Source organism: Thermobia domestica, chromosome 13 (assembly GCF_964235325.1).
Source record: "Thermobia domestica chromosome 13, izTheDome1.hap1.1, whole genome shotgun sequence".
Lineage (NCBI taxonomy): Eukaryota > Metazoa > Arthropoda > Insecta > Zygentoma > Lepismatidae > Thermobia > Thermobia domestica.
This window is the reverse complement of record NC_137466.1, coordinates 207,594,859-207,607,170: the sequence shown is the minus strand read 5'-3', so window position 1 is coordinate 207,607,170 and position 12,312 is coordinate 207,594,859.

The window sequence follows — 12,312 nt, the reverse complement described above, 5'->3', positions numbered from 1 at the left end:
TTATTATTATTATTATTATTATTATTATTATTATTATTATTATTATTGCAATGTCTACCTTCGTTAACCAGAAATCTATATTTAACGGTCCGTTCGATTCAGCTAAAGACAGGTTTTACTGTATTACATTACTTTTCAACATACTCATCATCCAAATTAAGGCACTTGTCATAATGTTTTACAAGGCTTCAAATTTCTTATGAAAAGAAAAAAAGAAAAATCTCCTGCCTGGGAATGAAGCCACCCGCTCATGGCATTGTGAAGCTCACTGTGATCGTCGAAGCGATACGACGCAAGCCACTGATCCATGTGCTTGAAGAGGTGCAGCCGAGGTGTCACTCCATCTCGCCTAATGACTTATCAGTCACTGATGTCTCCAGGATAAGAATGTCCTCCATTTTAGGCGAGATGGGAATTCCCATCTTGCCTAATCCAATCTCGCCTAAAATAGCGGTAAGATGCAAGGAGGGAATTTCTACACTAAAGAGGGAATTCCTGTACTAGCATTTTAACCACCAACAATAAGAAATTGTGAAATCATACGCACATTTCAGAAAAGAAATAGTCTATTATATGTATTATTCTTTCATACGTAAGAAAATCAATAACCTAGTTTCAGTATATTTCAATCAATATTCGAAATCTCTGTTTTCTGTTTTGTTCACTTTCCACCTCGTATACTCTCGAACTATCACAGCCACGCTTAGAACAATCTCAAAAAGTACCTGCTACTTTCAGATATCAGCAGCTCAATTCATTAAAAGTATACAGGGTGTTTCAAAACAACACTGACAATATTTGTGAGCTGATTCCTAACACTACGATAAGACAGAAAGTATGAGCCAACTTGGGTGCACAAATGCTTTCGGCGCTATGACTATCCGAAAATCTGTCGGAAAAATGCAGAAACAGCCATAACTCGAGAACAAAATGTCGGATCAAAGTCTAGTAAAACGAAAAGTTCATTAATTTTAGCCACAGATTCCATTAATGTGCAATTTGATGTGGTGCAGGGGTTATTCCCAAAGAGCTGAACAATTCCTGAAATATTTTATCAAAAGTATTGACTGAGGAAAATTGGATAAAATCAAGTACATTACGTCAACGAACAAAATTCGTGCTATATTGTCCAAATTAGAAGAATGCTAAGAAGAGATACACATGTTAGATAAATCTAGTTTGCCTCAAAGATGAATAAATTTTCCGAGGGGGACCTGCCCTTCCGATAGACATATTCTCTGAGGTTTTTTTTTTTTTTTTTTTTTTGCATCATTTTTCGAAAATACTGAAATACCAATGTTGCATGGAAGAGCACAGCTTTCATAAGTGTAACTATTAAGAGTGCGTTGTATTTTATACCAATCCATCATTTTAATCTCTCTCTTACCTTTCTTTTTTTCCTTTTCTATCATTTTTTTTAAATATTAGAATATATCCTTAATGTATTTACATTCCTGAACTAAACGCCTGGACCTCAATACATATCCACACATATGAATGTCTACACTTTATCAAATATGAATTGAAATAACCTGTGCTACTTTTCGACTCACTATCCTGCCACTATTTTTTTTTTTTTTTTTTTTTTTTTTTTTTACCTGGCTATAAGCTTCTTTAGCCATTCATTGTATAATTATTTTCCCCGTTCCTCTATCAATAGAAAATTGTCTGAACTATTTCTTGTCCATAATACGACTAATAATGTTAAAAGACTTACAAACCGAATTGAGTTCGTACCTTTAGCATTTCTTACAATCAACCTACAACTGTAGTCCTTATCCTTTCGAAAATTATGAGCGCCATAGACTCCTTCTTCTTTACAAATAATAGCAACAATAATACAAAGTATTAAAAACTATCTTAACGGTGACTCATCGACCAACTGTAAGCAACCCTGGAAAAATGAAATGAAATATTTCAGTTGAACTGTTCATGATTATGCTCTTTATGTTAAGGGAGACAATGATTAAAACAAGTGAATGGCGGTATGAAAATGTGGAAGGAAATTGGAGTATCCTGAGAAACCCCACAGACACGACACGATGATGTCCACCACAAAGTTACCAGGGGTCCCACGTATTAGAGGCAAGCTGTTTACCTCCGAATCACCGTACTCTCCAATACCTGAGAGACGCGGGCAACCAGTTAAGAATAACTGACTTAGAAAAGCATATTTACCGTTTCCGAACGAACGAAACTCTTCAAGATCTCCACATTCTGACAGCTTGTACTTCTTGTATATTGATTGCTTTATCGTATATCTGTCAGAATCATAATGCTTCCTCCAAACTAGGGAGACAATGGCTTAGTTGTTGAACGTTTACTTCTGGTGCGTGATGGACCTCGTTCGATTCCAAACTGAAAGTTTGTGGTGGACAACATCGTACCCCTGAGTTTTCTCCAGATTATCCTGTTTTCTCCTACATTCTCATTTCATGAATTATTTCGTAATAATTAGCTTCCAAGCATCCCTTCGATAGCAAAGGTGTACGAGACATGGAGCTACGGATTAACAGCAGATCCAAACCGCTTGCGCTCCCGCCGGGAATCAGAGCCGGGTCTTCTATGCCAAAGTAGCGTACGCTATCCACATAGCCATGAATGATCTCTCTGCCTTCTTTAGTCTAGAAGGCATATAATTTAAACGTTAAAGATTTCGTATTATTCCATTTTTTCCCTATAGCCAATTCTGTACTGAGACAAAGTAGATCAATCAAATATGTGTGTCTTTCCTTTTGCGAATTCTAACGGTGTTCTTGTAACTTGTACCACGTTCTAAGACTTCTGTTAGGTGATTTATATCGTATTTAATTTTAGTTAATTTGTCTAAGTCAACGTTTGATAAAATATCCTAGGAATTCTTTGATTTCTTTGGTGTGACCCTTGCGCCGTCCCTGTACCACATTGAATTGTGTGTAAGTGGAAGCTACGGCTAAAAATAATAGACATTCCCTTCCCCGACTTCGATCCGACATTTTGTTCTAGAGTTATGGTTGTTTCTTGCATTTTTTCGACAGATTTTCGGCTGGTCATAGTGCTGAAAAGAAGAATTTTTGTGCACCCAGGTTAGTCTATACATTTTCTCTTATCTTGGTGTCAGGAATCAGCTCTCAAACATTGTCGGTGTTTTTTGAAACTCCCTGTATATTTCTATCATGTTTCTGATTAGCTCTTGTCTGCCAATCACCTTCCAGTATTCTCGAAACAAACCAAAAGTGAACTAAATTCATTAAATCGCCTTTCCCCTATACTTTCTTATTATATAATACTTATACCCTATTATATATTTATATTGTAGTTAACAGAGATTACCAATATTGATTCAAATATCTGGTTAAAATGCTAGTACAAGAATTCACCTCCTTGCATCTTACCGCCATTTTAGGAGGGGTGGGATTAGGCAATATGGGAATTCCCATCTCGCCTAAAATAACGGACATTCTTATCTTGGAGACATCAGTGGCTGATAAATAATTAGGCGAGGTGGGATTAGATGAGATGGGATGGAATCGCAGCCGAGTTCATTCACTGAACGAGTTCATTCCTGACTACAGACAAGGCCCACATTTTGTCGCATCGTGGACGTCAGTTCGTCCATATTTAAACATTCAATACCATTCACGTGCAACACCTTCACTCATTACAATTGGTTGCGTTGAATCGCAGCTGCCGAAAGTTTCTTCGCACTTAGGAATCGTATTACGGCACGCAGTTCAATTTGACGGCCTTTTCTGTTGGAGTGTTCAGTTTCAATTCTTATAGCGGACGAGTGATCTAGAACACAACCTTCTACTTTCACTGCTCACTGTCTACTGTACACAGCGCTATAGGATTGACGTCCCTTTTCCGGTCACTTCTCGCAATGCAAACGGAGTCTTTTTATTTTTCGTATTGCACTCATGTGTATCAGTGTTTAGGTTTAGGAATTAGATTTCTAGGCTGGTATTTAGCCCGTCACGTACATGAGGAATGACGTTGGGAAAGGAAGGAAGTGGGCTGGGACCATTATCTTAGGTACTACCCCGGCATTTGCCTGGTGTGAATGAGGAAAACCCAAGAAAAACCTCACTCGAAATGGCTGGGCTGAAAAAGCTGTTACACTTTTTCCACCGAGTGCCCCCACCGGTAATCGAACCCGAGACCGATCGCACCAAAGGCGAGAGCGATAGCGACTACGCCACGCGAGGCCATTATGTATCAGTGTTTATTTAGCAAAATAACTTACATGTAAGGAAACTAGGAATAAACATAAATAAGAAACTAGGAATAAACATGTAATGGGTATTACGTTTTCCAGAGGAAATTAAAAAAAAAAGGAAAAACTCAAAAGGAAAGTAACGAAGTTAATTGCAGTCTTCTTTCGAATTGTTGTTTCTAAATCTTGGGTTGAAAATTTGAAACATATGTCTCCGGTTTAAGTACTGGGACATAAAGGATTATTTGAATGATCGTTATTCTTATCTCTCTTTGATTGTATACAGAGTTGAACAGTCAACACAAAACTATCATCATTGTTATCACTGGGATTCGTCCTCTACTGGCAACCACTTGCCGCAAACTGAGACGATTTCATGCACCACAGTCTTCAGCTAACTTCTTCGTCTTCACGTGAGAAATTTTCAATTTAATACTGTTCATCAACAGTATCATCTTTCTTATCGTTACTCTTTCTTCTTCCACTAGATCACCTATCACCTTTCTCTTATACAGTTTCTTTTGAGACAAAGCCGTTACATTTTTTCTTTCTCTGTTTAACTCTATTGTAATGTATGATAGAGAATTTGATACACCGGTTTTCACTCACCTTTTATTATGAACAGTTTTTATACAAGATTTGTACACTGAGTTACAAATAAGTAATGTCTCTAACAAGTCTTTCGTTATAAGTTGGACCTCTTGCCCAGAGCAGAACAAAGTTTTTATGGTTGTTGGTTAGGAATCTGCTGCCCAGTGCAGCGCGAAGATTGGTAAAGTTATAGAGTTTCTCTCGCTCAGAACAGCTTGGACAGAAGGATAGAATGTGATCTGTTGTAGACTGAAGTCTTCTGCCTCTTGACGTCCTATTTTATAGCCAATTTTGGAAGTTGTGGAGGGGTATAAGGGGTCTGTTCGTGAGTCTTCGTGTCCTCCTCGTGTTTCTTCGGAAACGGTATCCGTCGGCTGTTTTGTGATTCTTTTACAGAAACACATGGTGTTGTTTGTAAATATGAGGGTATATTGCAATATTTAAAATTGTTCTTTTCTGCTCTACTATTCCCAACACCTTCTTATTTATTTTCTCTTTTACCGAACTTCTCCATTACGACACCCACATTTTGGAAGTCTCCAAGTCCTACTAGTCGCTTTTACGTAGTATTCTTATTCCTACATCATAGAGTACACAATACCCAACGTGAAACATTTTATAAGTCTCTTTTTCACTAAACTCTTTACTCAAAAGCACTCAAATCATAGTTCCTTCGCAATACCTATCTTTAAGTTGTCTTCACTAATAGTACTACCAAGTTACCATACAATATTCACATGCTTTGCTTTCTTTTCTCTTACTTTTCTATTTAATATTTGATTCATTCCATATTCTTGGCAGATTTTCTTCTCGAGTCTTGCAACAACAATTAATTTCTTTTCAGATTTTTACAATAAATACTATCTTCTGTAGAGGGACAATTTCCGGTTTCAATATTGAATCTGCATAGTTTCGAAAGCCACCATAGTCGTTTCATGTGAAATGAAGTTTCCGATTATGTTTTTTCAGTATTTGTACAGATCGCACCGCATAAATTAATACAAAACTTTGCCACGGAAATTGCTACAACACACGGTTTTGCAGATGCATAGGCAACCCAACTTACGCCCTCGAGTGATTAGTTAGTCTTTTTTGTTTGTTTGTTTGTTTTTTATTCCTCCCGCTCTTTTTGCCTCATCTAAAGCAGTCTTCTTCAACTCATTGCTGTTGTGACGTAATATACTCCTTAAATTGAGATATAATTCGTCTGGATATATATATATATATTTTTTGATCTAGTGTTATAATGTGTGCATCAGATTAACACATTAACAAAATGTAATTTTTTTGTCACCTTTGAATTGACTTGATTTTGAATTTAGCGCCCTTTCAGCAGCGAGGCTATATGAAACATGAACTTATTGATTAATGTGGAATCAGAACCACACGAGTTCCCGTCGGGAATCGAACCCGGGTCTACCACGTCAAAGGCGCGTACGTTAGTCATGAGGAAGCTCTGTCCCATTTGAGATGTTTCCGTACAAAGTGGGATTATCGTCAAAAAATACAGTATTATCTGGAGTATAAAGTCAAGAAGAAACGTAAGTTAATACCTACAGTTACTAAACGTATCTGCTTAATCCAAGTCTTGGTGGACGAAATAGAGAGAGAGATTCAAATATAGGAGCAGAGAGGAATACATTCACATATATAAGGTTATAATTAGAGAAACAAATGATTGGACAGTGTTTCCATAGTCTAAGAAAAATTGTAATTTAGTGGAAAAGAAGTATCTTTCTCAGTCAAACCTGCGAGCATCGTACCCGCAGTTGTCGAATGAAGATGGAGAACTCTTTTTGGAGCATCAGATAATTGCATAGGAAGAGACAGATCTTTATATTTGGAGAACAAAGAACTAAAACATTCACAATTTTCGTAAATTGGCTTCGAAACCAGAATGTCTGTGTCATGAAGTCATAACGCTAACTACTTTTTAATATATTGTTTTAACTTTTTAGTTCACAAAAATTAAATAAAACTTATGTAATATAAATCCTACTTACGTAAAAGCTTTCCTTCCCAAATGATAATGGTTATGGTGGATAAGATCGTAATACCTCACATGATGAAATAATAAAATAGATTCTGTTCACTTAGACCGACCATTATTTTCCTCTCCTACTTTTCCTTCAACTCTTTTCCTGAAGTCTCCTCAGAGGTGACTGGCTTGCAGCTACCAATAGAATCACAATTCTTTTGGAATGCAGTTTGTTCGTTACAGTAAAAATCTTGGAACTTAGTTTGGAGTTCTTTCCATACCAATTAGGGCTCTAAAATTTTGTTCAGATGCGTAAACCCGGCGACAATACAATATTTGGCACGATTTTTCGCTGTAACTTACCGTTTCATTACAAAATAAATTATTTAGAATTAACTGTCGAGCGCCTACTGTTTATACAACCCAAACCAACACAAAAGTGTGGTTGGTTGCAGATAATGTGCGTTCTCTTAACTTCATATCTAGAAGTTTGGACGTTCGTTAAATGGATAAGCAGGGCTTATTAAGTAATGTAATTATATACTGTATTATGGTAGCTACTACACCATCTCTCTACTAAGATTCAATAAAGAACTGATCGAATGTGAATACTAATAAAAACCGTAAAAATATGAATACCTATTCTTTTATGCAATGCACTTTTTTTTGTATGATGTAAAATGAAGAAACAACTGTAAGACTAAAAGCATTGACCGTTCTTTCTAACTTGAGGAATAAAGTTTTATTTCTGACTACCACGTTAGTGGTCCGTTATAATCCATTATAACAAATCGCACCCAATGCTAAATACTCGTGTGTACATATTTTCCCCTTTAGTGCATTTTAAGGATGTCTTGTTTTCATAGATGCCGGCAGGATTTTGTTTCTAAGGATGCCAAACAATCAAGACAGAAGCGAGTACCGAATATGCACACACTTTAATCGACGTGTACACAGGGCCGGCTCTACCGTATGTGCAATACCGAGGCGGAAGCGCGGCAAAATCTGTCAAAGCTATATCATTTAAAATAAATATTCCTTATTGGAAACATAGTTCATGATATTGGTAGTTAAATTTACTAAGCTGACCTTCTATTTGAATACTACATTCATAAATCATGTTTGGTCGTATTAGTTTAAGATCACATGGTCAAACAAATCCCAGCATGAATTGCATGATTGTTGTCAAATACAAAAACTTAATACTCGAACAGTAGGAACACCTGTTCCATTTAGTTGGTTATCACAGTTTGATATGAAAACTAGTCTTGTCTTTGTCACAAATAAGTTCCTTATCATTGAAGGTGGAAGCAAGTTTTTATTTTAAATTCTCTAACAGATGTAGAAGGAAAATCAAGCAATAAAGACAAAAGAGTTAGTTGCACTGGAATTGCAAATTGATATATTGAGATTGAAGCTCCATATTGGATTCTATAAAAAGGATTACTATCTTTCCTCTGCAGGTGTGTTTATTTTATCATTCACTAACATAATAGATTATTATTTAAAGAAAAAAAGATAGAGCGAGATTGTATTTGTAGCGTTTAGGCCTTTCTGAATGTAAGTGCACTGATGCCATTCCAGGGTGCAGCAAATTGCTTAAGACCGGCCCTGCCTGTCACGACATACGAATAATAGTTTATATAAAATTGTAACTACTTAGTCACATTGCATACTTTTGCTAACAACAGTAAATATACCATGATGCCTTAGTATTTAATATAAATAATTTAAATACTATAGTGTGTAAGTGATCATATCGAATATGTTCGGACATGCGGTTCGGAAAATTAACCCTTTCAAAAATTCAGGAATGGGTAATTGCTCCCTCCATTGCAGTGTCCAGTGGACGGCCATGATTGTTTTTAAAAGTTCTTTTTTATGGTTACTGTTTGTTTACGTTGGTAATCTTTTACTGTTAACATCACTTCGCATGTTGAGCTGAGAGAAGCACATTACTTACCAAGAAAATACTCACAAGAGACGCGTATTTCTGAAGGTAGGAACGCGACCCGAGAACTGTTCGTACGACCAACCTAGTTTATAACACTGTACGTGACCTGTCACACACTCCAGCGAAATGTAGAAAGAGAGCGTCAACTTCTATTTCCACGAAGGTAAGGGTAGTGTATGGTGTCTTGGTAAATTTTGTTTATGCGTCCCTCTAGCATTTTGCTATCGTCTCTCGCTCTTTCTTTCTCTTTCTCTGTCTAACACTGATCTCTGTCCCTTTGTATCAGATTGGTTCTCTCTCTCTCTTACTCGCTGTTTGTATGCTTTGGGAGTCTCAGAAACAACGCATTCGAAGTTGGTAACATTAGTTCCTGCTATAACTGACAGGTTGCACTACGTGTTCTCGTACTTTGGTGACAAATTCAAAACAAAAACCAATACAAACACTCCTTTCCTCTTGTTCCGTCTCGCTGTTCCTTGGAGTCTTTGAAACAAACACACAGGGAATAGAGTTGCCAACTGATCGATATTTTACCAGTAGGGCAAGAAATAATATTGCTGTTCTGAAAGGCCGGTGGTCGCATTGATTCCTTACCAGCCATATATTTATGACGGTATTTGAATTTTAATTTGATTGAAAATTAGTAGCCGTAGTTGCTAACGTTCTCGTCTTTGGTGCAAGTGGTCCCGGGTTCGATTTCCAATGGGGACACTCGGTTGAAGAAGTTTAAAAGGTTTTCCAGGCCCGTCATCCTGAGTGAGGTTTTTTCTAATTCACACCAGACAAAGGCCGAGATGATACTAGGTCCCAGGTCGCTTTCTTTCTTTCCCAATTCTTTCTTCTTTCTCTTTCTCCAGATAGTGTGATCGCCAAAGAACATCATCCCTCATACGTGACGGGCTAACATGGCTAAAGATGCCGAAAGCCCAAAAATCTAATTCCTGATCCTAATTCTAGTGACGGGTTAACATGGCTAAAGATGCCGAAAGCGCAGAAATCTAATTCCTAATCCTAACCCTAGTAACAGGCTAAAATGGGTAAAGATGCCGAAAGCGCAGAAATCTAATTCCTGATCGTAATCCTAATCTTTGATTTAAAATTAGGAAATTAGGGACAAGGTATCGAATGGATAATGTATTGGAAATGGTAGGAAAAAAACAAGACTATATTAAAGAATGTTTCGTAAAGAAAAGACGTGATGATTGGACACATTATAAGACATGGAGGAATCGTCGTAATAGCTATGAAAGGAATGAAAGAAGGAAAAATACATAGAAGAAGGCGCGATTAAAATACGTAAGTTATACAAGACGTAGGGAAGAGAAATCGCACGGAAATGAAAAATCTAGCTCAGGATAGGAAAGAGTGGAAAGCAGTGTCAAACAATAATACAAGATGTAGGGAAGAAAAAGTATATGGAAATGAAACGTCTGGGTCAGCATAGGGAAAAGTGGAAAAATGTGTCAAACAATATAAGATGTAGGGAAGAAAACATATATTAAAATGAAAAGTCTGGCTCAAGCATAGGGAAGAGTAGAAAGATGTGTCAAACAATAATACAAGACGTAGGGAAGGAAAAGTATATGGAAATGAAACGTCTGGGTCAGCATAGGGAAAAGTGGAAAACTGTGTCAAACAATATAAGATGTAGGGAAGAAAACATATTAAAATGAAAATTCTGGCTCAGGCATAGTGAAGAGTAGAAAGATGTGTCAAACAATAATACAAGACGTAGGGAAGGAAAAGTATATGGAAATGAAACGTCTGGGTCAGCATAGGGAAAAGTGGAAAAATGTGTCAAACAATATAAGATGTAGGGAAGAAAACATATATTAAAATGAAAAGTCTGGCTCAGGCATAGGGAAGAGTAGAAAGATGTGTCAAACAATAATACAAGACGTAGGGAAGGAAAAGTATATGGAAATGAAACGTCTGGGTCAGCATAGGGAAAAGTGGAAAACTGTGTCAAACAATATAAGATGTAGGGAAGAAAACATATTAAAATGAAAATTCTGGCTCAGGCATAGTGAAGAGTAGAAAGATGTGTCAAACAATAATACAAGACGTAGGGAAGGAAAAGTATATGGAAATGAAACGTCTGGGTCAGCATAGGGAAAAGTGGAAAACTGTGTCAAACAATATAAGATGTAGGGAAGAAAACATATTAAAATGAAAATTCTGGCTCAGGCATAGTGAAGAGTAGAAAGATGTGTCAAACAATAATACAAGACGTAGGGAAGAAAACGTACATAGAAATGAAAAGTATGGCTCAGCATAGGGAAGACTGAAAATTTTCTGTGAGGCTCAAGTTGAACCATTAAGTATTATTCAGGGATTAGTATAATTTCTAAATTCTTTCGCTAGGTACTTATTATTCTTGTTAACTACGAATTCACTAATGAGAATGGTAAGTACACAGCAAAAGAAATTAGAAACTGTACTAAACCTTGAATATATATATATATAATGCATGTGTGTGTGTGTGTGTGTGTTTCAAACTTGTGTACTTGTATGTTTGATCAGATTAGTATGCAATTTGTCAGGCGGGTGGCAGTAATTTTATTTTTCAGAGTTGGTAACCTCAACAAGGAGGCGAGAAAATAAACACAACGAAAACGAAGCAGAAGGAAGGTGTACGCCATGGACCTATGTACACACATTGAGATGTTACAGAAGGGAAACAAATCACAACACCTGTACTAAAGTGACAATTTCTCACATCAGGGGTTTTATTTCTTTCAGGTAGATGAAAAGGTATTGAATCAGTTGTGAGTTGGGGGAGGGGAGACAGAACTAAGTGAATCAAAAATTTAAAATGAAATGAAGCATTGAACTTAAAGACCTTATGCTCCTGCAGGAAGAGGATGCAATGCTAAATATCAAATGATTTATTATTAAATTTTGTGGTCTGTATTGAAGTTTGAAAAAATGATAGTATCCTTAGAACTAGCTGACGTATTGTTACGTACCTTAAAGTTCACAAAAACAGAACAAAAATTGAAGATAAGGTCCTGGGCACTAAGCATAGGAGATCCATCCTTCTTGTATTACTGGGAAACTAAAACTATATGGGACAACATTTTAGAGGTCGTAGGTTAAGAACATGAATCCGTCTTGGCATCAGAAGGAAGAAAAGTACTAGTGTCGCTATTGCAATAAATAGCCTAGCTAATATTTATCATACAAAAGCTTTAGTTTTGTTGCTCCGGAAATTTAAATGTTATTTTGAGATTTGGAGCCACCAATAGATTTGAAAAGAAAAACATTAAATGAAATCTTGGAGTTTAACGTCCAACGATTATGCACTTTAGCCGAAGGAAGATGGATTATTAAGGTAAGTAAATGATGATGAAAGAATTAGTGGAATGAGAATGTGGAAGGAAAATAGGAGTACCCTGAGGAAAACCAAGGACTTGATTGTCTCCACCGCAAATTTATTTAGCCAAGAATCGAACCAAGGACCCCAAATACCAGAGATACGTGCTCCAGCATTCAGCGACCGTGCCTTTCGGAAGTTTTTCCCTGACTAAAGGGAAAATAAAAAAAAAAATTCTTTTCCGGCTTTGAGATATTTTTTTCTTGTAACCCCATGGA